At 44.4% G+C, this 26,193-nt stretch overlaps 1 protein-coding gene across 1 annotated transcript in view; it reads right to left on the reverse strand.

The window, feature by feature from the left end:
• SCAF8 (SR-related CTD associated factor 8) overlaps positions 1-26,193 on the reverse strand; it is a 166,715-nt gene that overhangs the window by 40,159 nt on the left and 100,363 nt on the right. The gene's annotated exons all lie outside the window — the stretch shown is intronic.

Raw genomic sequence — 26,193 nt, forward strand, 5'->3', positions numbered from 1 at the left:
CTTCTGCTTCTATCGATTCCTGTTGTTACAGTGGGCAGTATTACAGTGGGCAGTATATAAGTCCAGTTCTCCTGTGGATTCATTAACCCCTTACTGCTAAGAAAAACAAAAGGGTGAGCTCCCCTTTCTCCCTTGACAGCAGCAGAAATGACTCCAAACAAAACGAGGGGGCAGATTTATTATACATTGAGTTGATTTTTTTTAATATGCTAACTTTATAAAAGAAGCATGCCGTTTAAAGGAACTTTTGCATTTGTACTCTCTTCCTTGCAATTTCAGAGCTCTATTTGTTATCTGTAAAGAAAGCATGTAAGTAAGGTCATATGACTAAAGTTGCAGATGAGTTTTACTTTGAGTCCTCAATAGGTGCCAAAGCACGTTTAACAGTACTTTAAAACGCATAATCAATGCTTTCTTAAAAATACCTTTCTTCATATAGACACGGCTTTGTAAACTGACAAGGACAAAGCCTCACTTCTTGATACAGTCGATACTATGTGGCCCAGATTTTTGCCACGAACTTTGGGGCACCATGAAAATGTAAAATATCATCACTCGTTTCCATGGTTTTCATCCCCCCTTCCTGTCTATTCCAGCATTCATAGTCTTGGAAAAGACAGGCAGTTGTGACTTGGTTTTTACATTGATTCACTGCCAGTTCAAAAAAAAAGGGTGTGTTCTAATTAAGTTCCAGGTTTTAATAGACCGAAGCATGTGCCTACGTGTTGTCCTGAACCAAGATGTCATCCAGAGTCCAGTCCTAAACTGCCACCATAAGCTTTAGTGCAGAAACAGAATTCCTTTGGAGGCCTCTTACCCTAGCATGAACTGCCTCTGAACCTCGTTGGTGCGTGAAGTGCAAAGAAGTAGGAAAAACACCACGCAAACTCTGACTACTGGTACATACAAAGTAGAAGGCTGTGTGCATCTCAAAAACTGATAGTTACTTAGAAAAGTCCAAAATAAAGCCACCCTGGCCAGATACAGACATGGATTGAGAGATATAAGACTACATATATCAGAGGACTTCTATATAGATATGCTGGGTGTCCTAGCTTAACCTAGTATACATGACTGAACTTCTTTCTGGAACAGGAAAAATATGCTATTGCTCTTTCCTATGTAGCGTAGCATTTGGACTCACAGAGCTGCCTAGCAGTGACTTATTTCTTCTGTTTGCCAGCAGATGCTCCAGAAGAGTGCTTGAGTAGAGAAAAGGCTCAGTGTTACGTCTCTGAGAGGCAGCCTGGCATACTTTTACGTAATAAGCCTGTACCACCGAATCCCAGATCACAAGTTTCTGCAGCAGGCAGATTTTTCATAATTAAATTTTGATGAGGAACAGAGGCTTTTAAAGGGTTGTGCTAGTCTGTGCTGTTGCTTTGCAGGACAAGCTCACAATTGTGGAGCACAGCAAGGGTCTAGTTGTGTGTGACCCACGAAACTGACTTTTACTGGTTTACACTAGGTGATCCAGAATTAAGGCAAAGACCCAGTTTTCCTGGTCATCCATTTTAGGTTCATTCTGTAAATGTCATTTTAGACCTGTTGAGGGCTGGTAAAAGACAGACTGGCTGGTTTAGTTGTTTCCCTTCCTTCTTAGGGGTTTTACAGGTGGTTTTGTCACCGTGAAATCTGAGTACTTATTTCCTTTTTGATTTTCAGAGGAAGAGGGGGGCATGTGGATAATTCTGGTGGAAAGTTAGATGGAGTCCTAGCCAACACAAGGATTTCCTAGAGGAAGGAGCTGGTGGGAGATGAGAGCTGGCAGTGGGTTCAAAGAGGAGTGTGTGAAAGGAAACTAGGGGCAAGCTGGAAGTCGCAGCCAACACTGTAATTAGAGCACGTCACGAGCAGCAGCAGTGGATCACACTGAGGACCACAAATGAAGGCCCTGTGAGCATGGCAGAGATGACACCTCTTGGCACTGACCAGTTGCGTTAGGTGACATTGTGATCCTTTTTTGCACATCAGTGTCCACACGAAGGGTGTAGTTTTACATGGAGTGACTCACGACCCACACTTGCCAGCTAATTGCACCTTTGGCATCCGAGTCAGGAGAAGGAGCCGGTATGAGAGCAGTCCCCAAGAGCTGAGGAGGGAAGGTACTACTAGATTGTCAGACACACACCTTTGGTAAGCAACTGCCTTTTATCTTCCCCTTATGTTCATCGAGCTTGATTTACTAGGGTTTTGTCTCCTTTGCTCTTCTAATTATTCATTACCTCATCCATCTGTCAGTGAGAAACCTTTGAAAAACCAGGTTACAGGCATTCATTATCAGTTGATATTTATTTCTTCTTGGCTAGGTATTGTGTTCTAGATTAAATTTATCTTCTGATGTTTTGCTTCTCACATATTTGTAGACAGCAAAAACATATCACTCCTCAGAGAGAAGGGTTTGAAATAATTTCCTTTGGGAGAAGTTAGTTTTTCTCCCCTTTCTGAAAAGATCACCATTGCCACGAAGGCACAGCCTGCTTGTGCTCCTGATGCAGTAGAAACAAGCATTGCTACTACATCTTTGACAGTCCAGCAGAGCTACCCCAAGGCTGAGAGAGCATTTCAGACCACTTTGAGGGCTTGCTGGTGAGAAGGCAGGTCTCTGCTGCTGTGCTCCACCCAGGGCTTGGTGAGCACCAAGCACACCCAGAGGGACATTAGAGAAATACAATGATTGGACAGAGAGAGGGAGGGCTGTAGCCAAGCTTACATGGCTTTTGGAGATAGAAGACAAAGCAAGGACAAGTCTATGTGGGGTGTGTTTTACTTATGGGACTGGACTGTGTAAGAGGAGAGCTTGGCCTCATTTCTGCTCCTTTTTGGGAGCAGGGAGGAAGAATGGGTCTGCAGTAAGATGATGCCAAGTGAAAAAATCTCTGGATTTAGCAGGACTGAATCCTGCTGGTTGTTCTCATCAGCCAAGGCTGACCAGCACGCATTCCTTATCTTTCTCTTAACCACAAATCAGTTGAGCATGTTAATTTGAGATTGAGGGCTTTGAAGTCAGTATTAATTAGAGCATAGCATCATATCCCTTGGACTGCATGGAAGTTGATGTGACAACAGGCCTACGCCTTATCTCTTGGCACTAACCGTCTTTGGTGCTATTATATTATGAAGTACACAATAACAATGAACCCATAGCAACAACAGCATAAAAAACAGATCTGTTAACCACAAAGCACAAGTGAGAAGGGTTTTTTTCTTTTAACATTTCTAATTTGCTTTCAGTCTGGTTCCTAAGGAAACAAGACCTATATGAACTGCTGCCTATCTGCCTGTCCATCAGTTTTGCTCATCATCACTCCCACTATCTGCAATACCTCTTGAACTTTAACCAGTTTCAAATAAATGTAGCGAAAGAGATCTCAAAGCTCCCCACATTTAGAGTAAATCTGTTACGGAGACAGAGAAGTGGCCACACTAATGCTACTAGTGGTGGAAAGGCAGTCATCGTCATTTGGCTTCTTTGCTCAGAAGGGATTTAGGAGAAACAATTGGCCGATTAGCACTACTCTAGGTGGCTGCCTAAGCAGCAATTTCTGCATGGCTTCTGAAAAAGCCACAAAACACACTGCTTTCAGCTCAGCCTCTGGGATACGTAAAGGTAGAAGACCTGTGAAGGAGATGAAGGGTGTGGAGAACTGGCCTGAGCTGTTAGTGATACAGGGACATGGAGGTGATGGGGACATGAAAAGGAGCAGTTCACACTCTTTTGGGAAGTAGGAATGAATGTAGGAAGTTTATAGGGAGGGTACAGCAGAGATCCAGAGTGTAACTCACTAGGACAGACGATTTCTGTCCTCTAGCTGCTTCAGATTCATTCCCTTGCAGAATTCCAGCAAAATCCTCCTTGCTGTGGACCACAGCCTCATCACTGCAGCTAGTAACTGCATTTGTTGAAGAAACCTGCCAAGATTTGACCGCATATTTCATTTTCCATCTTGTATGCTTTGGGAGCTCTTGAAAAGCACCAGCCTTAAATATTATATGTTGGCCTGAGTTCAAAACCCAGGAGCAGTTTAGGCCCCTTGGGGTTTTTGCTTTTTTTCCCCCCGCTCTCTCAGACTCACATAGTGAAAATAAACTATCTGTCACATGAGTGTATGTTACTCACTTCATTATAAAAGCTAGGCTTTCCTTCTGTTCAGTTCTCGAGGGGATTGTTAAAAATTACATATACATATAAATACATAAATATTAATATATATAAACACTAAGATATATATATAAATATTAAGATATGTTGGGTGTCATGTTTTTTGGTTTTTTTTCAAGAACCCTCTCTGCATGGCTCAGAATGATTTCACGAGGAGTTAACTGGTTTGAACACATTTTCCACACATGAGCGAATTTTGGTTTGAGAGGGGGCAGCTTGAAGCAACACCTGAAACTCCAAGTGTGTCAGTGCTGGCCTCCTCAAGGGTACAGTCTCTGAACTAAGAAGAGCAAAGGCGGGTGAGTTTTGTCTCCAGAAGACCCCAGCCACAGCTGCTATTTCTGGAGATAAAACACAAATGGTAGGAAATGCCAAGGAATAGGAAACAAATATACGACACCCCTGCCTATTTCTGCCTACTGTGTGCCTTTGATTTTTCTCACTGGTGGGGGACCACGTGCTTTCAAGACAGTTATAAAAACCACGGAGTCTAATTGTGCTTTCTGGGCATTCATTTTACAGGTGTACATTACATCTAGTGGAAATAGTCCCTGGAGATAGGAAGCCTTTTAATTCTGTATTAAGATAATCTAATGCTTTATGCACAGGACACAAGCAGCCTGGAGCATATTTCATTATCAGATCCTTTTGCAAACATCTACTAACCAGTTGTCATGACACTCTTGAAGCTACTAGGTGAATACAATCATCCTTTCTTTACAAATGCAGTTACCGAGACTAAGTGATTGGGGTTTTTCCAACCCTTAAGAAGACAGTGTTGCCAAGTGTTACATACTCTCCAGACTACCAACAAGTGAAGACCTCCGAGATTTGCGTGCAATTGGTGATCACACAGTAGATTTCTGAGGAAGGGTTTTGCCACATCAATAACAGGGAAGGTCCTTCCCAAATGTATAATTTACCCCCATAACTGGTATAAAAAAATTCATGCCAATATGTGATTGGACAGAGATGGAGCTAACTCAGAAATGGTGTGAGGAGAAACTGATATCTAGCATTACTGACCTGGACAGTGTTAGAATCAGTGACTTTCTTTGTTCAAGCAATATATTGTATAGCCCGCTATGAGGATGTGGGAAAACTTACTTTAATGAAAACCTAATAAAAAATTTTTCTTTGCTTAGCTAGGATTTTTTCTGTTGCCCTGGTTGTGCATGCTAGTTCAGTAACAGCATTATTCTCGGTCATTTCTTATTACCCATAGGCCCTATGAGGGTACCAACAAGGTAAAAAATAAATCTGTGGTTGTCCAACAAATTATTGCATGGTGGTAGAGAAATGTATATATGTGACTCTGTGTGTTTCAGATACCGTGCTCATTCTTTCACCTCATAAAACTGCATAAGGAGTGGCCAAAGTCTTCCCCCCCTCCCTCCCCCCCCCCCCCCCATAATTCTGACTTGAAATGTCTGCTGGAAGTTCAAAGTCTCCCTTGCCCACAGAGGTTACCTTCTGCTGACTTGCAATATAGCTGCCCTTCCCTCAGCTCAGTGCATGCTAAATAAATACTCTTTCTTCAGTACAAGGAAATAGCATGCACAAATGCCTTTAGCACAAAAGGGTGGGGTGTAAATGTGTGAAATACGTACATGTGAGGATGCAACTCTGTCTTTCAGAGCTTTGCAGAAGGTACTGATTTAATTCACTCTTTATGGTTATTTTGCAACAGCTTAATGAGCCGTACAAAACAATCACACCTGCTAGGAATCCTTCTTCACAATTGTTTTGCTATCCAATATCCAATATCCAAAATTAACTAGAAAATAAACAGTACTCTACACAGATAAGGATCCTTTGACTAGCCAACTTCCTCTGCAATCAAAATATTTCCCTAGTTTTGCTTCCTTGCAGTCTGTCCCTTCTTCCCCTTTTCTGTATGTTTTGTTGTCTCTCTTGAAATGTCATGACAGCAAACAGCCCACGAGAAGTCCTTGCTGTCTCTGAAAGCACTCAGAAAACTTCTCTTCCCATGATAATTAGGTTGAATTGGATGACTAATCACAGGAAGTTCTGCCTAGAGCAGGGGCACTGTGAGAGGACTATATAGAAATGTGAGTATAAGTGAAACGTGACTCACAGTCACACTTAGACCTTTCCTGCACTTTTTATACATTAGTGATGGTGAACTTAGCTGCTTAAGTACAAGAATAATCTAACTTCTAGCTAAAGCCACATATATACATCCTGTTAGGTTAGGTTTGCTCACTGTCTTTTCCTAAGATCCGCTTCCCTGCCTCTGGGCAGACACTAAGATCTGCAGTGTACAGCAAAGCTGTCCTAAAATTGACATTGGACCTAAGGTCTCAGGCCATGGAAGGAAGAACTGGGATTCGGGAGCTGTGTTCTGTGTTGTGGCACAAGCTCTCTCTGGATGTGTCTATGTGGCTAAGTTAAACACTGGCAAGGAACACTCAACTGTGATTGATTGCTGGGGCTTGACCTTGACTTTGTTAAATTGTTTGAGCCATGCCCAGTACAGTTTTGCCTCCCAAACTACCTCTGAGCACAGCTGGGGTAGGCCAAGTACCACTCCCCGTATGCAGTTTGGGTGCAGCTATCCTGTTTTGGAGGGCAGGAGAGTTTAAGGATAGGAATATGATCAGCTTTAGTCCAGAGAGTGGTCCTGGGCATTAATTTGCTAATATAGATGTAGCTTATGCCTCCCTGAGACAATGAGCACACAGCAGATGAAGAGTAAATAGGTGGTGAGATTCATGTCGCTTTTCTACGTGTGGGTTTGGGAACATAATCTATTTAAGTGCTCTGAAATTTTCTGTCTGTAAGTAAATAGCAACTATTTGCCCTCAAATCTACTTCATATGCAGATATTATAGAATGTAACATCCATTCTTAAGGAAAAGCCTTGAAGGGACTGACACATGCTGCTGCTTAAATAAGGTTTCTGAGAACGCTTATTTCCCTGATAAAAATCAAGCCACTTCCAAGCAGCCATGCTCAGTTACTCTCTTATCTTACATTTGTGTGAGTTCTGGGTTTTTTTCTATCATGCAAGAACTGTGCACAACAAAGCCAACAGATAATTCATAAAATTGAAGGGAATCACACGAAGCTCCACATACCAGCAGTCTCCAGCTCCCAGCAAAGGAAAAAGCAGGGGTTTTGGAAGCACTGAATAGTAACTGAAGTGAATTCTGCAGAGTGCTGTTATCTAGGGAGATGGGAAGTGGAGAGGAAGGATGTTCTTGCATTGCATGTTACGCTGCACCCAGGAAACTGCAGATAATAGTAGCAGTCCTGATGTTTGTAAGGGCTCTGCAGCCCTAAGATAGGGCCAGGACAAAGCAGAGAGAGCAAGGGGAAAATATTGAATGGCGGAAACAGATATTACAGGGGTGGGTACTGAAGAAATTCCTGATTAAAAATACCTAAAAGCATGCTGGTTTCTTTTCAGCATATTTTTTTTTAAACAGCTAAGATCATTTTAGTCATTTATATTTTGTTTTTGCTTAACATGGCATCTGTCATTCCGCTCTTCTGCATGTGTTGCTGAGTTACTCCTGTTGTCAAACTGTCACAGAAACCTTTATGGGTGATCTGGGACTCGCTGCAGGTGTTGAAAGGCTCAGAGCTCACATGCATTTGTACTTTAAAATAATTCAGTTAAAAGCTGGAATATGAACACAGACTCTTTTTCCCAGAGAGAGGCAAAGGGAATACACATAATTTGTCTGATTTATTTGGATTAATGTACAGCTTCACTCCCTTCCACCCCATTTCAATTTTATTTTATATCCAAATCAACCTAGATGGGGAGACAGGAAACTGGAAGGAGATGAGCAAAGAAACTACATAAGCCAGGCAGGTGGGAAATGGTCTGACCTCCTCCTTATTCAAGCTCGCTGGCTGCATGGGGCCACCCTGGAGTAACTTAGGAAACCAGGACAAACTTCTGGACCAGCTTTGCAAATCCAGACATTCCTCATCCTCAGGTGCTTCTGAGGACCCTGATAAAAAACCAACTGGTAGTAGTTTGCAGGAGTCTTTGCTCTTAGAAAGCACCACATGGCATCTGCTTTGCATTCTCTTGCTCCCTCTCCCCCTCACTCTGAGCAGCTGTTTCTTTACAAGGAAACCACAGAATGGATACTGCAGAAATATCTTCTTCCAAACACTTTGTGAAATGCTTTTGTCTGAGACTGAGAGGTAAATGGATGCAGAGCTAAGGGAGGGACTTTGCTCTAAATTGCCATTAACCCGGTACAGTGTGGGAACCAATCATTGGTTCCTCTTGTAATCTGCAGCAGCCAAGACCACACCATGGAAGCCTGAAAGATCCAAACCAGGACCTGCTATAACACAACTACTACACAAACACCATGACCATGTCTTTCTGTTCCTTGTTGTAGAAATGACCTAGCTTCTGCAGTATCTGGCTCTGCTTCCCATCGAGGCTGTGCTTAGGAGCACTGCTCCTAATGCAGCAGGGCCTTGGAGCTTTATCTTCCATCCTCTGGAAGATGAAAGCTCTGCATCTTCATGCTGTTGTGCTGGTTTTAGTTGGTGGAGCTCAGTGGAATTGCACCAGTGTAAAAGTGACATAATGGAGCAGAGAATCAGCTCTGTAGGCTGCAATTTGTTCTGACATAATAGGATAAAACTATTTGTCTTATATGTATGATCAAGTGATAGTGCTGATGAAATGTGTCAGAATAAAGCCCTGGAAAGTGAAGTTCTTTTTCTGTCCACTAATCAGACACAGAATGGATGGAAAAGCAAAAGCTTCACCAGCAAGGGTACATGCTGCTCTCCCAATATGCCTGCGCCGAGACCCGGGTGTGCCCTCTCCCATGTGACAGGACCGTTTTGTTTCCTTGTCCATTTATTTCATGGCATCTCCGTGGAGATCGCCAGGGGGGACACCAGTCAATGTCAGTGTCAGTTGTGATGCTATTTTATTATGCGCTGGAAACGCACCCAAGAAGTGGATCGGCTCCCCTCACCCCACAAAACAATTGGATAACCTACTTCCGCTCCTTACTGACCTACTTATATGCACACCAGTGACCTAGATATGAAAGGCCCCATATCCCACTTAGGTCTCTGGGTCCTACCACCATGCATGAGCTCAGGATGTTAGGTGTATGCTCATTGTACCAGCAGAAATTTAGCACTACAGAACCACCCACTGGGAGAGAAAAATCCCATTCAGAAGCGTAGCGATCAAATGAAGGAAAACATTAACTTTGCCTCTTATATATTTAGATGAGGATCATTTGCAGCCACAGAAAGGTCTAGGATGTAAAGACTGGTGATGGATTAGCAAATGGTAGAGAAGAGTCAAGGTAATATAAGAGAGAGAAATTGTTATCATTTTGCAATTTAGTAGCCCTTCACTGGTACACAGTCTTTACCGAATACTATCATGTAAAGCCTGAAGACCACCTGTTATTATTGATAACTCAAGTTTTCTACACATGTAAATTATGAGGAGGAGTCTATCTGGTGCAGTAACAGATCAGATGTACAACTATTTTAGCCCATAGATATCTGAAAAAATTATCTGTTTCTGTTATATATTGGATTGATAAAAATTCTGCAATTACTGACATTCCTATTGTTTGTTGGTCTGTGCCCTCAGGAAGTGCAAATTAATGCTCCTCCATTGATCTGGATCACTGGGTCGGTCTGGCCCTCGATATAGGATATGTAAGAAAATGGACACATTCACAGATACTGGCCTTGTAGTATGTGATGTGAGAACAGTAATCAATTCTATAATCATTTTATCAGGAGCAGATCCACATTGGGGTTCACAGAATCAGAAGCACATATGCTAACTGCAGTCTCCACACCTCCCAGAGTCTCATGGCAGGAGAACAAACAGAGGCTGTAAGCTTTACACAGACACATTTTACACACTGTAAGAGGCAGATGTCCACCCTCACCTATCTGCTTTCCAGTCCCTTGTGATCAAGGAACAGTTTTCGTAGCTCATGACACATGAGAAACAGGTACTGCCAAAGCATCATATCTGGATACCCCTGGTGGCCCAGATATCCATATCTGGGCTCACTGGGGGAAACCTTCCACAGTTGGCTAGCAAGGCTCAGGTGGCTAGCTTTGGTTTTGTGGTGAGATAACTTCACTACTCACCTGACATCTCACATTGCGCTTGCTAAATGCAGTCTTATCACTGCTCTGCCCCTTGGTTTTGGAACCCACTTTAAATCCATGTTCTCAGTAACAGCATTTGAAACAAGAGCTGGAAGCAAGCAAACATCAGGCTGGCCAGAGTGACCTCAGGTACACAGTTATCCATGCTCCTAACAGTCCTTTTGTGTTGGAGGTGGAAGAAGGCAAAACTGAACGCTGCGTTTTCTCTCCCCATAAGGCTCTAGAGCCCGACACAAAGCCAAATCCTATCTTTTCCCCCAGAACAGTAACATTTGCTGTTGACAAATTTCTGCTCTGACTGACTTGCTTTTCCTGACAAGTACAGCTGTATTCTTTTGAAAAAGTTTTAGAAGCAACCAGGTTGTTACAGCTTTTTAGCATGCCACATCACTGTAATGGTGAATGGGAAAGGAAGAGATTGGGGAGAGGTGTTTGTCTACCTGCTGCACTACAAACCATCACCCTAAACATGCTGTGCAGTACTTCTTCCAATTTTACACTGCTCCACCCTATTTTCTTTGTCTTTTTTTTATCCACAGTGAGCCATTCACAGAATTTGAATGTGTAGCCAGCGGAAAATGATTTTTTCAAAAGCCATTTTTCCAAAGGCACTCATGTGTGCCTGTAATTTGATGTATGACTTTGTGAAAGCTGTCACACAGGTATCCCACATGCTCCAGCGCTGATGGATCAGCATACTGGGCATGATGACACAAATACAATCTTTCACCATTGCCAGCACCTTTTGACTCTGCATTTTAAACCTTGACAATTAAAAGCTCTGGTTTTCCATTAGCCTCCCACATACCCCCTGCCTGTGCTAGAACAGACTTAGAGGTATGATTAATGAGTCATACAACAAAAGTCCAACATTTTGCAAGGTTCACAAAGTGAGTAATGGGGTGGCTCTGCATCACATAGTGACACACTTTAGGATTACATGCAAGGGAAGTACTCCTGCTACTATGCCAGTCTACAGTAAGGCCATAAGATATTTCTGAAATACTTTTGCCTGAGAAGCACTGAGTTGCTGTGACAACTGTTTGGCCTGTCATGAAAGGAAAGACCAATGAGGTTTCGTCTGCAAGACGGAAAGCTCACCACTATGATCTCCTGTCTGGACTTTTAACTCTGGTTACCACGTGTCACTCTGCTATAGTTACTCTGCTATAGTTACTCAGATGCCTGGTGTGAAATGAGGTTGTGTTCTTCAACAAAAAGTTGACCTTCTTCTAACCGAGGTGATGCACAGCCCAGAGAAATCCCACAAATGCACCATTGCAACTGCATTCCCTCTGACCTGCTACCTGGCAGTCTCAGTCACTGCAAAGCAATTAATGTTCATGGAAAAAGAAGTGTCCCCTGAGCACCTGGGGTGATCGGCCAGTGCGACAGGGAGACATGCTGTGGGCATCATCAGCTCCTGCCCCCGGTCCACAGGGAGAAAAGCCTCCAGGGAGAGGCAAGTGGTGTATTTTTAAATCAGAAACAGCGCAGAGTACTGTCACAGCAGCTGGTTGCAGATATCAGACACCACTTTCAGGAAAAAAAGAAACCCCTGTTGCCAGAAAGTCTGTAGGCTGATAGCTCAAATTTGCACATGAGGCTACTCGATGTCAAATGCTATTGCATCTTTCCAGCAGAATTGGCGCAGCAGTAAGAGGTTCCCTTCATCTCAGACAGGCTTTGCCACCTCACCGAACCAACCACAGTTTCTTCCCTCTTTTCTTGACACGCACATCTGTCTTTTCTTGGCCATTTATTTTGAACAGTAGAGTAGGTGGGGGCAGCTTAAGGAAAATGAAAACCACCAGTCAAGATGTCAAGGAAAGCCGGAGCGCAGGCACATGAATAAATTCATTTTCCCAAAAGACTTGCAACAAAATAAACAAGAAACAAAAATCTGCTGGAACTTTTTACCAGGGGTAAGCAGATATTAGCACGGAGTAAACCTATCCCTAGTCAATGTCTGCACTGTGCCAGGGCCTGCATCCAGACCACAGCTCCACAGCTGGCTCCCCAAGGACTAAGCACTTAAGAGCTCCTCGAAAATGCAACACTGCCTGCACTGTTTCTAAATCAACACGTCTTCCCCTTCAATTAGGTTCAGAAGGTTGACATCCCTGTTACAGAGCCTGGTCCCAGCAGGACCTGCAGCCACTGTCAGCCTTCCCATGCCTGCTGCAGGAGATGGTGGCGTTGCAAGGCACAGCACCAGGCAGCTGCTGGCAAAAGCCAAGGTAATGTCGAAACCCTGACGAGTGCTGAATAGCACGAATGTCACCTCTCTTGGGGAAACAGAATAATCCCAAATCAGTGTTTGATAATTGCACTGCCTTGTAGGTGAAAAACACTACAATACACCTGGCATTTATAATGCTGCCTAGCAGCCAATTTATGACAGATGCAGTTGCAACACCAATTTACAGATCTGTACTGTTCCTGGGAAAGGAAGGGCAATATTCTAGTGCTACTCTGTGGAGCAACAATTATAATAGCATGATGAATAAGATGTGAAAGGAACAGGTTTTTTGCAGTGTTACCAAGGAGAGTTTAGTGCTAAGACAGCGCTGTGGTCTGACGCAGGGTCTGTGTTCATAGCACATATGTTTTCTGAAGAGGATGGGCTCAGTCTCTCCTTTGCTACATGCATTTGGCCTTCGTTCTTGTATAAAGGCAGACAGACCCACAGGCAAAAGGTTTTATGTGGCTCAAGTAATAATGGCCGGCAAATCCTTCTGCTAGTGGGTTAATCCTGACCATCTAAAGGGGTTATCATTGGCTGAGAAGGGACTTTTGCACAACGTACTTGACAGAGAGCCCTTATTCCTTTCTTTTGGGTCTAAAGCCAGTGGTGGGATCACTGAAAATACTTTCTGGTCCTACTGTCCTGGGGCAGAGAGGTTGAAAGTTTCTTTTTCTTTTTCTGTTGCGCCATTTCTGTGTTAGGTGCAGAATTAAGTACTGGAGTCACTGTCTGGCATCACTGCTGGAACTGCTTTAAATTCAGCACAGGACTGGGGTGACACTATATTTGACCTGAGAGAGAGTCAGAAGGTATTTTTGGTCCTCCTGGCTCCTTCATGCTGTGACAACTCTGCTCAGAACTAACAGCAGAAGCATGGGAGAAAGATGATGTTACCCATGTCAACTGAGATGGGCTTGGACCCCGAGCTCAAAATTAATTTCTGGTCTCTTCTGCCCACATACCTCATTACAGTGCGGTGCCAAAGCAATGTGATGGGTGTTAAAACATCATGATAGTGCCTGTGCAAAACACAGCCAAAAGCAGGAAAGGAAAGGAGATGAGTCAAGAGGATATACATCAGAGAGCTCAGAAATATATATGTGTAAAAAAAGTCTTAAATGGTAATGAAAAACACTGATTCAAAGAATGAGAAAATTCAATAGCGGTGTGTTTCAGTCTGCTACCAGCTGTGAATGAAAATATTCGCAAAGTTTCACTAAGTTTAACATGAGAAATTCTTAGTATGAATTCTCACCATGGAAACCCACAATTAGGCTGGATTGAAATTATTTAATACTAATTTTCATGGGTGCATTAATTAAAAATGCAACTAATTATTTTGTTTAAATGAGTAAAAACTTCAGTTACAGTTTTATCTGAGATGTTCACCGCTTTTTCTAAAGAATTTGTTATTATTTTTTGTCCATTAGGAAGGAAAGCCAGTAGGAATATGGAGAGTGTGCTAATTGGGGAAAAATTAAAAAAAAACCTTAATCAAGAATTATATTTCACTTATTTCTTGAAAACTGTTGGTTAAAGAGAATGACGAATACAAGCACTTTTCTCTACATTTTTTCGTGCTATTGCAAGCCCAGTTTGTCATTAGAAAACCCCTGTTAATTAAAAAGTTTCAAGAAGTTTGGTTCACGAGTGTGCTTTTCAAATGGAGGGTAGAGCCAATACCAGAGGGTCTGGGGCCTCAGTCCCACAACATCAACTCTGAATAGCCAGAGAGCCCTACTCTTATTAAGAGATGCATTGATCGCCTGCTGCGTCCGTACGGGTTACTTAGTAACTACCTGTGAATAGCGAAGGTATTCAGTGAGAATAAAGGTCACTTCACAAATGTTATTAACAAAAGGAGGCTAAAATTTCTTGCTAGCGTATTTGTGAGTGATGTGTTGGAGAAGGGAAGCTCCCAGCAAGCAACAAAATTTGTATTAATTAGATCGAACGCAGGCTTTGCAAATGAACTGAAAAGAATACAATGAGATTGTCAGTGGTAAATGAGTGGGATGCTTAAAAAAAGACCTACTGTAGGGGTTCTTGTAAAATGCAGATGTAAAACATACAGAGCATTAAGGATTTTTTTTTTAGATCTATAAAACAGCAGCTGATTATGTATAGAGGAAAGTTAATGAACCGGTATACTCTGAAGTGTCTTCTCTTCTAGCTATGGCCCTGTAACTTCCATTAGCATCCATAGACTCTTAAATACACAAATGAATTAGTCATGCATCGAATCACACCGTACATTTTGTTAAGCGTCCAAAGACTGAAGTGGCTCATATGGTCAAAATTTCATTTCCCATGTGAATCAGATGCAATGCTTGACAAATCTCCACTGGAAAAGAAGGATGCCATCTTTTGAGTAATATCTTGTACAGCACCTAATGGCTTTAGGACCCTGTCTGTAAATTAGTCACACTGATTTCAAAACCGGGTTTTCAAAACTGTACAAAAAAACACATCAAAATATTAGAAAGCGCTTCTCAGTGACAGAAATAAGGTCCAGCTCAGCATTGTCCAGCCCACATGTAGCCAATTTGCGCCACTAAACACACGCGCCCGATGTTACCAAATGGGGACAGTCATGTTTTGCAATCACGTTGCGGAGCATTAATGAATCAGATCTCAAAGGCTAGAATTAAAACTGTCCTCGCTCTTTTGCAAGGAGCCTGCTTTATCCAACAATTTCCCTTCAAAACCTCCCTTTGGTCTCCAGGTTGGGAATGAGTCATGTCACGACTCCTGAGGATTTAAACAAATCGACGCGTTCCACTGTGATTCACTGACAGCGGTTTTGCCGTCTTCTGCATATGTTGTAACCCCAAGCAGCAACAATTATCAGAGCGTTTGTGTTTGGCTTTTGTAACTCCTAATTCTGGTTTCTTTTTTTTATTTTCTTCCCCCCAGCTTCTCAATCTGTTTTTAATTAAATTCAGACTCAGGCAAATGTTGAATAGTATGAAAAAATTCACCGTCCGCATACCATGTAAGAGCTGCAGAATCTGGCAGCCTTCAAGTGTGTCACTGTGTTTTAAAAAAGGCAACTGGCCTCACTGTGTGCATACATCACGTTCTTTGAAGAGTTTTGTTTTTTCTGTGTAAACACGGCCTGTTAATGACGCATGTAGCCCTTTCCTTCTCCCTGGAAGGGGGCTGCGGGCACCTTCTGGCGACACAAAGCCTTCAAGAAAGTCCATGTGGGGCTCAGTAAAGCACAGCTGTGCTGGGGCCACCGGCTTCAGAACAGCAGTGGGCCTGCAAAAGTAGCTGTGGATAAGGTAAAAAGAAGCCCCTACCCCTGGGGTGGTCCTGCATTGCCAGGCTGAGCTCTTGGGGGCTCAAGGGGTTTCACCCACATGAAGAGAACTTGCTCTGTGGCTGTATTCAATCTTCCTGGGCCTGAGGGAGAACACTGATATATTTTCACAGCTGAAAATCCATTGACTCTGCCTTCACGCCTATCTGCTTGCAGCCATCCCTCCGCGATGACATGCAATAAAAGCCACCGAGCTGGCCTGGCAGGCACAGGGGCTGTGTTTTCCCTGACGAAGGAGATGTTTTTTTACACTGAACACAATAAACATGTATACCGAAAGCTACCTAGTTGTACAAGAGCCACGGAAAGCAACCAAAGAGTTCATAGGTGCCCTCCTTGGACTTGATCCAGAGGTGTCCCCATGAGAGGGGACTGAGAAAAGCTGTTTCTAGAGAGAGGAGGAGGTCAATTTAAATTTTTCTATAAAGATGGAGGAGCACGAGCATGGGCAGAAGAAGACGGTACAATAGGCTGGAAAGAAAAGGAGAAGTATGTTGAAGAGGGCAGAGAGGAAGGAACACAAGACAGGGCAAGGTCTTGCTCTTGCTAAGGTATGAAGAAGACCACTGTATTTCTCACTCCTCGGCCTGTCCCTGGCTGTCCAACGTGGAAAGTGAGTGCTACAGCTGCCGAGGAACATAAAGTAAAGCAGACAGAGCCACTGATTAAATGGAAGAAAAGACAACTCTGTCCAAGCAAATGAGTATTACTACCCTGGCTGCCACCTCTGCTCCAGCTAGGCATTTCTGCTAGCTGTTTAACCTAGGCTTAGCTGCTTTGGCTTCAGCAGCTTGATGTTTCTGGGTCTTTCAGGTTTAATGCCAAAGATAGTGGCTTTCTATCTGGGACAAGAAACACCCCCACCTGATGGAGAAGGTTTCAGCATTTCCTTCTATTCTGGCTGAGTTATAATAGATCTCCTTGTCTGCTTTTCTGTGTCTCTCTCATCTCCTGCTACAATCAAATTGGACGGTCTGTTATTTCAATCCATCTTTGGATTGAATCTTGCCTGAAAACACAGACAGTTGCTAACCAGTATGCCAGGGACCTACATTCCTCAGCCTCTGCCTGACTGCAGCACTTTCTTTCACTGCTCACATTACAGCCGCCTGCCCCGTTTGAATATTCACACTGACTTCTACTTCTCCAAGCATGAAGGTCCTCGGGCTGTGTGAAGATGAAGATGCGGTTTCTCTTTTGGGCAAGTTGCTTTTCCCTTTTCCAGTGAGAACAGCTGCGCACAGTAACTCCCCTCCCTGTTCCCCACCTCTGACTCTTCATGCAGACAGCAAGGAGACAATAAAAGTTCTCTACATGCATCCATAGCCCTTGCTTCAGGGACCATCTTTGCTTATTCTCAAATGCTCTGCAACCGCTGCATAATTTTGTGGCATCTCAAAGCGCTGATGGATTCACATCTCTTCTCAGTCCTCCTTTACAAACTGCCCCAAAGGTCATTTCAACTCTTTATGGCCAGCTACACTTCAGTTTCTTTCCATATGAAGATCTGGTCAAAATAGGATCTTTAGTCGAGCTACATCTGCACAGCACGAGGTAGTTCTGACCGTGCTGCTCAGGGGCAACAGAAACGGTAGCAGCCGTGTTCACGCACAGCTCTGCTTGGGCTAAACTGTCCTGCTAGGAAGCACCTCCGTTGCTCTGCTGACACCAGCAAGCTCCCCTGTCGGGGCTGACTGCTGAAGTGGAGGCAGAGCTAGAAGCCCACTGCCGGGGCTCCCAGCGGTGCCCTGGCCATGGCTGCAGAAAGCTGGGGACTAGTTTACCTGCTTTTTGGCTTGGCCTCTGCATTGAGCCGTTCCTCCATGGCCAGCCACAGAGGCTGGTTCAAGGAGCAAGTGCTGTGAATGCCCCAGTGCCCAGACATAAAAGCTAATCTCTTAGTTAGCTGCTAATCCCCAGACCCAGCGCCAGTGTGCAGAGACATGTGCGGGTGTTTGCTTTCCTCTGGGCAGCCTGCAGATGGGCTCAACTGCAGCTGAATCCTGAGGAATGTAGAAAATTCTTGTAATAAAACTAATAATGGTCATTACAGGACAATATGTCATTTCCCATGGAAGTAATGATAGAATGGGCTGTAAAATATGGGGCCAGACTCAGAATAACATTTTTATGTTTATTTCTTCGATTTTTTTCCTCTCCCTGTTGCTGCGTGAAAGGCTTCCTCACATAACGGGGGCAAGCGGCGGTCGGCCCGGAGCACGAAGGCAGCAAACCCGACTGTGTCCACACACACCCCCCCCATCTCCAGCCCTCTGAAATGCAAAAACAAAAAGCAAAAAAGCAAAACAAAAAGCAAAAAAAAAAAATTAAAAAAGAGAACCGCCCCCCCATCCCCCAGATTACATTTCTCCTCTTTTATTTGAAATAGTTTCGAGTAGGAAACCATAGCTCTGCGAGGACCCACAAATGACCGAGGACAACCGTTTCGCGCCGCAAGCATCCCCCCACGGGCATCCCCCGCTTCCCCGGGCGGGGGCGGCCCCGGCCCCCGCCCCGGTCCCGGTCCCGGTCCCGGCGGCCCCAGGCGGCGGCGGCGGCGCTGGCCGAGGGCTCCCTCCCGTGGTAGCTGCCGGGAAGACCTGCCGCCCGCCGCCGGAGCCTTTCCCCGGCCCCCGCTGCCCGCCCGGCCGCCGCCGGTGCGTGGGGCACCCACCCGCGGCAGGGCCCGGAGGAGCGCAGGAGCCCCGCGAGGGGTCTGGGGAAGGGACCCCCCCTTGGGAGTGGCGCTGGGCGCTTCCCTGCAAATACGGGGAAGTGAGCCAGGAAAAAATAAAGCGAAAGCAAAGAAGTCCGAAGTCGCTTTGATTCTGAAAGGATGGAATGTTTAACCGTGGACAAGGGGGAAAAAACTGCAGTAGATTTACATCGGCCAGAAGGAAAATGTACTTGGGCAGACAGCCCTTGCTTTTGAGTAAGAGCTCTTTCGAGAGGTGTTTTCATTCAAGTCTCCCAAGGAATGCAATCAGTTTCTCTGTCTTGTCTAAACTTCGACTGAATATATAATTTCATTTAGCTAGTAATTGGCTCCCTTCGCCTTCATGCGGAGACCCAGGCGTGCTGCCAAAGATCCCTCCCGTCTGGAGTCTGCAGTCTGCAGTGGCAACAACCCAGCTCTCGGGTTCTGCTTCAGCCCTTTAACTCCTGGCAGGCCCATCAGGACACACCGCCTGCCCCTGGGCCTGGCTGGGGGTCCTGCCACCCCGGCCCACCGGCCCCGGGCGGAAAGGGTGCCAAGTGCTGCAGCTGGGAAAGGAAGACACCCTCCGCCACCCTCCCCGTGACAGGGGGGCACAAGCTGCCCTGGAAAGACCCTGAGGATACAAAGTGCCAAACATGGCAGGGTACGGCTCCTGAGCCCACCCTAAGCGACAGTCCCTGCGGGTAAGAACGTAAAGCTGCCAGTGAAAAGCATACTCTGAGCGTGTGCAATACTTATAAAGATGTTCTGAAATAAATACGAAATGGGTCCCAAGAACCTGGACGTTTTAGGAAGACTGACAAAAAGAGTTAGGCTGACTGGAATTATATCTAACTGGGCACGTGGTAGCAAAGGGAATGGCAAACAATCTGTGTGTTTTATGTACTTTAATAATCTGAAAGGCCTAAAACCGAAGTGAAGCTTTATTTCAAGGCCCTGTTCATCTGCATTTGAAAGGTATACGACCCACACTTCCCAGCTGCAACAGGTCGGTAGCCGTCAACATCAGATCGCTTTGCTGTGCTGCTGGAGCTCTGACCTCAGATGTTCCTCCTTGATTTACCCTGGAACATAGCAGCTGTTTTGCTAGGAGTGTGCATCAAAAGATCAAAGGTGGCCACACACTCACACAGGCTCTACTGTGGCCGATTGCCCTGAATGGATGTGCACAGCTTCGCCACAAAGCAGTGACCAAAGTTTCCAGGATCAGCAACACTCATTATAGTTTTAATGAAGCAGAACTGGTCATTGACTTCAACTTCATTGCATGACCATGACTCAGAGCATGGTTTTACCTTCCCTGTGCACAAATAGAAACACAGCAAGGATGGGAGGAAGGACCTACAGGGGACCAAGCCACGTAAACATGTCACTGACTTTGAAGTTGCCTTTCCAAACCTGAATGGCAGCGTTTATCATTTGAAGTGCTACCACTGCTGAAGAGGCTTCATCTTTCAACTGGTCTTTGCTTCTATTATTTTTCATTGTTCTTGACTAAAGACCAGGAACCTTAGGGACAAGAGCTGTCTGTCTGGTCTTGAAGCCTAGCGTGCCTCTGGAACCACTGGAAACTTCTTTAAGATGGCAACTGAATTTTCCTTTGGGGTTTTTGGAAGACTAGAGATACAACTATTTCAGAAAAATGCATTGTGCCTTTCTGTATGTCTATGCTTGCTACCTCTTTTTTTGGCGTTCAGTTGTTGCTAGCCTTGAATATTTAGGCATAATTGAATCCCATTGTCTTAACTGGGGAAAGAACCTGCTACATTACTGAACAGACTCACATGACATGAGTATCTTCATCACCCAGGACACTCTTTTCTCCCTTGAACTTCTGTGTCTACGCTGGCTCACAGCAAGTTCAGTTACACAGGGATGTCGTCAAGATGTAGACAAGAGCTTCCATATGGGGCGATGAAACGTGATTTTCTGCATAGCATTTTGTGTCTCTGCTGTGCACTGATACCTGTTTTCCATCGTGAACCAAGCCTTGGTCCCACAGAAGTTTCTGTAAGTTTTGCCATGGACTTCAAGGGGCAATTGAATTACAGGAATTCAGTCTGTAATTCTCAGCACAAATATATCCTACAATGCAGTGTAGGCACATACTCTGTACTATTATGGGAAGAGATAACATTGTGATTACATACAAGAAGGGCCCAGCACCTGGAAAGCAATTCATTACAGAACTAATTTGCTAGGTATAGGTTCTCCTATTGATTGCCTCTGCCACAGCACAGGATGCTTTCCAAGACTGATCACCTAATCATCCAAGATTCGTCACCTAATATATGTTGCTTAGTGCTCCTGGAGCTCCTAAATTTATGCCTATGAATAAAGAGAAAAAAATCACTGTCTCTGGGCTGGAAAATCTTAAACACAGAACAGAACAATGACAGCACAAAAAATGGAGCCCCGTCACTGGCTATATTTTATAAACTGTGACATTTGGGAAATCTAATGTTCTGGCCTGTAGATGGGATAGGTTGGACTGCCCTTCATGATGAATCACTGCTCTGGTATTCCCTGCAGAAGTTAATGTAAAACTGCCTGAGAAGTGGAGCCGGAATAGGAATGAATATCCTTCTCTTTGGAGATTTCCTTAACAGTGTTTGTAAACAGCTACGTGAAGTTAAGCTACAAAACTGAGTGAAGAACTGTTGAGGATTTCAAAGCTATGCTAACATGTCTTTCTCTTACTCTGTCTTTGTGGTAAACACAGGGAGGCTGTGAGAATGCTGATCAAAAAAGCACTGGCCGATGTACAGAATATGCACTCAAAGAAAAAAAGAGATGTTTTATTTCCTTGGAGTGTCATCCAGATACAGATGACAATAATTGTTCAGACTCTGCGGGGATGGTTTTATTTATGCTAGAGGCCGCTCCTGCTTCCCCACTGCGCAGAGGAGCTCTTTCACCAAACGCCAATGACAGGTCCCACCTCTGCCAACTTACGGCTTGACTCCTTCAGGGAGCCTGTTCCTTCAGGTCTGCAAGTGCTTCAGTTCTTACTGAAGCTAAAGAAAGCCAAGGTACTTAGCACCTCACATCGGCTGCGTAGCACCAAGCACGACTTTGTGCAGGGCAAGTCTTTTGTCACAGAAACTTCAGCACGGCACTGATCAGGTGCTTAATATACTCCCTGCTGGGAGCTGGGAGTACGTGTGGCATCAGACGGGGTCTCCCAGCCGGAAAACGTGAAGGTCTCTGCTTTAGCTCACCTGGACACTCACTTTTATGTCCTGACTTTTATTTTCCAGTTGTTCTGTTAGTGAACAATAGTAACAAACCCAAAATAAACCAAAGAGCAGATCCTATTCTGGGCCTCATGCATGTTATTGATCAGGAAAGATGTCTATAAATAAGGGTGTTGGGAGGATAATTCCTGAAACTGTCCAAATCTGTATCACACAGGACACTTCAGTGTCACAGCAAAAGCAAGACTAACAGAAGTAGCACTTTTGTGATAAGAATCTGATCTGGATCTCAAATCCATTTTAGGCTATTTTTCAAAACAAATAACCTTGTAGACAAACAAGTAAACACTCTTCTGGTTTTGGCTAGCTTCCAGAATTTTACCGAAGGTGATAAGTAACGCAGATTTGAATATTTGGTTTCTAAATTTCCAGTTTAACTGGGTTTGATAGGAAGTGTTGTGCCTAAAGGGGCTTTATTTCGTTCAGTCTGAACTTAGTATTTGGGATTTTATGAAAAACATTGCTGTTTGGTTGACTACCACAGGTACAAGGGAAATTGCTATTTCTCTGACATGGGTAGATGGGTAGAGCTCTGCACTTCCAGCTTCCCCCCAAGACAGGGTATGGACTCTCTCAATGCTACACACTAAGTCAATACTGGAGCTGATTGAAGGTGGTAGCTATGTCTGGGATTCGATAACATAGAGCTTGGGGTCATTCTGGTCACCAGGTCTGAGGTCTTTCTGATCCTCCACAGAGCACATGTGGGCAACAGTCCCCATGGCAAGCACAATGCTTCTGCCTGCACTGGGACATCGCCACCCTTTGAATGGTTATGAAGCTTGACTTAAGTATTCCCAGAGAGTGAATCCATCACACTTCTTGGGAATTCAGTACAATAATTAATTATTGCTTTAAAAATGTCAGCATATTGCTGATACATCTAGCTTCAGTTCAGTTCCCATTCATTGACTGCTGTCACTACAGTGGCTGTGCTGTCCCAAGGAGTAATGACCAGCTGGGGAAAAGTTTTCTCTCTCCTGCCAAAGCTCATCTGCCATGAAATGTGCCTTGCAGAGCCTTCTGCCTCGCAGCAGCTCTGGCTGCAGCTCCCTACAAGACGGTCACAGCTCATGCAGCCAGTGGCAACTGCTGCCTCCTGCTTCTAAATCTTGGGACATTTAATTCAACTGTTTGAGTTAATACTGAATCTACCTGCTTCCCTGTAAGCTGGAAGGTGGAAACCTTTTTTTACATTGGTTTTTCTTTCGAAGCCGATCAAACTGTTTTCTGCTGATTCTTAGTGATAGTAACAAAAAGGTAGAAAGTCTTTCAAAGTTCTGTGCCGGCAACAGGGAGCCTTGGTGAAAAGCAGAAGTGCTGTGAACAGCACATTCGCCATTTTCAGTGCAATTTTCTGACTTTACTAGCTCATTATTTTACTTTGTTTGTGAGAGAGTGCCTGGCTACCTTTCCTCTTTTAACCTAAGTAATTGCACAGGAAGTTCTTTGCATGGACAGGGTTTTGCCAGCAAGGTTCACTATCGCCCTTTATAAGCACTGTTAATTCTGCCCATCGCTTCAACTTCCAGCTCCGTCCTGCGGCTTAAGAAAACAGCGATAACATTTTGGAAATAAACTCATAACTGATGGTGAGTATTTCATTAACTCTGCACCTCGTACCTGACACCAGGAGCATCTGCGCCTGACCACCTATGGAGGGCCTTGTGCAGAGCCCAGTGACACACCACAGAAACCCTCCTTCTTTACAATGTAGCCAGGAGCGTGCTCTCTCCCTCTGACTTCATCAGCAAAAACTAACTTCAAAACCAGACATGACCTCAAGAGCATCATTTTTATTAGGAGGGAAAGGTGCCAGCCAAGCCAGAGAAGACAGCCTTGAAATTGGCCAAGAACTGACCCAACACAAAGTACGAAGACGACCCTTCACAGTGATTCCCAGGAGGCAGCTAAGGATATCATATGGAGCTCTTGGAGAACCTGAGGTGAAGCGAAGCTGCTGACAGAGAAGCCCTCTTTGCACAGAAGGAAAACACAACAGGGAGTGAGAAAAATAATGCTCACAACTTAAGATGTTGGCTTCCTTACAAGGTTATAATTAGTTTTGTTTATTGTTGATTGAGGTGCAGCAACTCCTTGTGAAATATCAGTGAAGTTACTTAGCCCTCCGGTGACTTGGCTTATCTACTTATATATTAGAATAAAATGTATGCTGCCTGGAAACTTCTGTGAGACTGCCTCATTTCGTATTCCACAAGTGTTTGAGGATTTCTAGATGAAGGTTGCAACCGAGGGTTTTAGAAGTAAGGTAGATAATTGCTTATGAAATATGGTCATGGTTTCTCAGAAACTTGGGCTATTTTGAGTAATAACTAACAAATAAATGACAATTTGAGAGCCAACTGTGGGGGTTTCCCTTGTACGAATAGGATGAATCAACAGCAGCATGCACACACACACACAGAGTTCAAAACCAAGGGAATGTAACTGCAAGCAATCTAAAGCAAGCCGACATTTGTAAAAACCGGTGCTATCACAGCAATGCGGTCTGGCAGTAGGAACAGAACTGCAGTCACAGGTAAGATTTGGTGTGGTCAGCTGTAGCAGAGACATGGTCATACTTTGTCACCAAAATCCCAGCTGTGACCTGAAGAGTCAACTGTTTCTGTGGACAAAAGACCTGTCTCTAAACATACTATTTATTTCAGGTCTGGGCCCTGAGCAGATGTTCTTATTCTTGGAATGGATTATTGTCTGCTAAGGAAATTACTTAAGACCATCTTATTTGAACATGAACTACATATTCACATATTAAATTCAGTCAGCAAAACCAACACTCTTGCCTGCTACGCCACACAGTCCACATTAAGCGTTTGTTCTAATTGTGCAAATATTGAATTGCTCCAAGCCATCAAAGGCAGCTAATACTGTTTGTAAAGCCAGCGCTACCCCGATTCAGATGTCTGTAACTGCCAGAAAATAATGACTTTTGAAACTTTCCTTTGAAGCTGACTGAAGAGACGGGTGCACTGCAGGTCTCTCCATATTCATGTCCCTTCACAAAGAAGGGCTTGTCCAGACGCCGAGGGAAAGCACGGCGAGGCTTCTCAAAGCGGGATTCAGCCAAAGAACAAAAAGCTCCAACCTCTGCCCTCACCGGAGTGCTAGGAGGTTTGCCTGTTTCGTTGTGTTTTGGTTTTTAATCACTGCCTTCAACAGATGGGCAGCAGTCACACGTCTCCTCAGAAAAGTTCACCCAACAGGACGGTCAAGCTTCCAGCAGCCCCGGTACGAAACAGACAAAAAAACGTTTCTCCAAAACAGGCCGTGCTCTTGGGGAAAGTAGTTTTGACATTCAAACTCAAATGGTGCCATGGTCCAGCTCCAGCATCTACCTTTCTGGTGGGTCCAGCTGGCCACGTACTGAGCACGTACCTCATCGATAGGTAAAGGCCTGCTAGCGCCGGAGACTTACACCGCCCTGGTATTGCTGCTGCACACGGCTTTCAATTCTGTTTTTCCGAAAAAGTTTTGATCTTCAGAGTAACTTGAATGGCAAGAATGTATTCCTTTCATGGCAATGTATTTTTCTTGTACCTCAAATACTGCCACTGACAGGTAATTTTAAAGGTGTTAGTATTTTTTTTTCCCTACGGATTTAATTAATTTCCAGTGCTTTATTTTCTCTTCAGCGACACTGAATAAAGGAATGCTCCTCAGCCATAAGAAAGCAGTGTGCTTAAATAGAAAGTTTAGGTAATAAGATTAGTTAATTGACAGCTAGAGGGACCTGAAGGTATGGCTCCTCCATCAGTGTAAGCTGACCTAAAACAAAGCTGCTGACAAAAAGGTTTGCTCTCACCCTCCCTCTGGTGTCAGAGCTGGCACAAGAGCTAAACTTTTACACGGGGATGTTTTCAGTCAGACCAGGAAGCCTCATGGGTGTGCGCTCTTTGAGGGAGGCAGTGGGAAGGTGTGAGCGGGGCAGAAAGGGAAGACACGATTGTCCCCTGTGAGCAGGAGCTCAGCCTTAGATTAGCTTGGATTGATCAGGAAACTGCACTGAGACACTGTTGTCCGACCCCATTCATGCTTAAATGCAGTGGTATGGACTTCGTAAGGGTGAGCACTCTGCCATCTGTATGCAACTACCTAAGATGCAAGGTAACAGAAGCCTGCCTAAGACATTTCAAAGGTCAGGGATGCTCTGTTGACATGAACTCAGATGTTTGCTATAAGATAATCATAGCATCAGCGGGACAAAATCCTGCCTGTAATGCAGCATGGCTCAGGTAGCCTTGTCAGGACTACATTAATTTTTGAAATGCAGTGTGCAGTCTTTGCTCACACAAACTTAATTGCTGT

Source organism: Phalacrocorax aristotelis, chromosome 3, assembly GCF_949628215.1.
Source record: "Phalacrocorax aristotelis chromosome 3, bGulAri2.1, whole genome shotgun sequence".
NCBI classification, from domain to species: Eukaryota; Metazoa; Chordata; class Aves; order Suliformes; family Phalacrocoracidae; genus Phalacrocorax; species Phalacrocorax aristotelis.